Source organism: Penaeus japonicus, unplaced genomic scaffold (genome assembly GCF_977035675.1).
Source record: "Penaeus japonicus unplaced genomic scaffold, GWHDUDI00000001_assembly GWHDUDI00000020, whole genome shotgun sequence".
NCBI lineage: Eukaryota > Metazoa > Arthropoda > Malacostraca > Decapoda > Penaeidae > Penaeus > Penaeus japonicus.
Genome location: NW_028234422.1, coordinates 12,424,203 through 12,426,702, shown reverse-complemented (window position 1 = coordinate 12,426,702; position 2,500 = coordinate 12,424,203).

Here is a 2,500-nt window from a genome sequence, read left to right as displayed (position 1 = left end):
AGAGGTGTCAGCTGTAAGTATTGTATGATGCTGATGATTGTCAAATTATGTATATGTATATACATATATATATATATACATACATATATACACACATACATATAGATGTATGTATATATATGTATATATATGTATACACATATATAAATAAGATAAAAAAATATATATGTATATATACATATATATTATATATATATGTATATATATTATATGTATACATATGTATATATATGTATATGTATATATATATGTATATATATATATATATATATATATATATATATATATATATATATATATATATTTGTCAGTGTGTATGTCTGTGTGTTAATATTTGTTTACAAATTAAGTACTAATTCAGGAAAAGTAAGGCAGACTCCTCTACCCTTACTTCTTACTTAAATGTACGTAGTTTCTAAAGAAAAAAAGATTATGATTACAATGTAATCAAATATTTGAGTTGAATTAGACAACATCGGCATATTTCATAGAGCATTGCTTAGTAAAACTTTTTTTCTTTGCGAGCCCACAAAGAGTATAATACCAATGAGACATTACAGGGAGCCTACTCGTCTTCACAACTCTCCTAGAGTCGCTTAACTGGACTACATGGCATTTCTTCGTGCCAGCCTTTTCTGTCTAATTCCTTTTTTTTGCCACCAGAATAGATCAGGATAGATCTCTTTATCCTGTATGTCATATGTCTGTATATGTTTAGATAAACTCCCTGGTTTCTTAACATAATGCGGACTATACATTACTAATATGAACTACACACCGTCACGTTGCAATGTATGAAAATAAAATTCATTTTCACATAACGCACATAATAGTTCAAACGATTACTCTTCACAATTCTCAGTTGCAGATATACATATACTTACCAATTTCCATACCGATAATTAGGCATACGCTCGCGCGCACACACACATACAGATATATGTATACGTATATATATATATATATATATATATATATATATATATATATATGTATATACATATATGTAGGTACATATACATCTATACGTATATATGTATATATATATACATACATATATACATAGATATACACATATATAAATATATGTATTTATATATATATATATATATTTATGTGCATTTATATATATAAGTATTTATATATATATGTGTGTGTGTATGTGTGTGTGTATGTGTGTGTATGTGTGTAGATGCACAGTACATACATGTACCAACCAGAGGCACTCACGCCCACGCATACACACACATACGCGCGTGCGCGCACACCAAGATAAACATTCACAAGCAAAGCTAGACACTCACACACTGCACACACACATAGACATGTATACATATGCACACACACACACACATGTATACATATGCACACACACATATACATATATACATATGCACATACACACACACACACACAGACACACACACACATATATATATATATATATATATATATATATATATATATATATATATATATATATATATATATGCGCATTATATTTATATGTATATATATAATTATAGATGTATTTGTATATATATGTATATATACAAATATATATACATATATACACATATATATGCATATATGTGTATATATGCATGCATATATATATATATGTGTATATGTATTTATATATATATATGGACATATATATATACATATACCTATATATGCATATATATATATATATATACATATATATATATATATATATATATATATATATATATATATATATATATATATATATATATATGTGTGTGTGTGTGTGTGTGTGTGTGAATAAATGTGTAAGCACACGCACGCAATAAGTATATATATATATGCATAATGCATAAACACACGTACAAACACATGCATACTAATATATATATAACACACACTTCTAATACATCAATACATATAGGAGAGTCTGATCATTTTATGATAGAAAGACAAGCTTACCGGTATCATTCTACGTTCCTGGTGCAGGTCTGTCGTATTTCGATGAATATCTTAAATATATTTCCGTATATTATATACAATCTTAAATCAGAGAATCTGCTAACTACGAATTATTTCATTTGTACTATAACTTTTGAACGAATACTGTTTAGAAGATACAAAGAATAATTTAACATTTTTACAGATTATAATTCATAGGATAATTTTTTTTCAGAAAGATTTCAGTACAATTGGCTCGAAATCTCCACTCAGGTTCACCAGTACAAACTACAATTAGCACTGACATTCTTAGGAAATTTCTTGGCCAGGCCAAATGTCTTTTGCTGCTTGTCTCTCTTTCATTCTTCATTATTTATTTCATCTCCTCATCCTTTTCTCTCTCTAAATGCTAGAAGCATACAGAAACGGTAAAATTACACAAGTAAGGACTCACCTTTGTCATGTTGCTCGCCAATACCACATTCACTCGTTCCTTCTATACCTGGAATATTTTAATGTATAATCATGTTTTTACTGTTTCGTGTGTGTGTATATATGCATGCATATATAT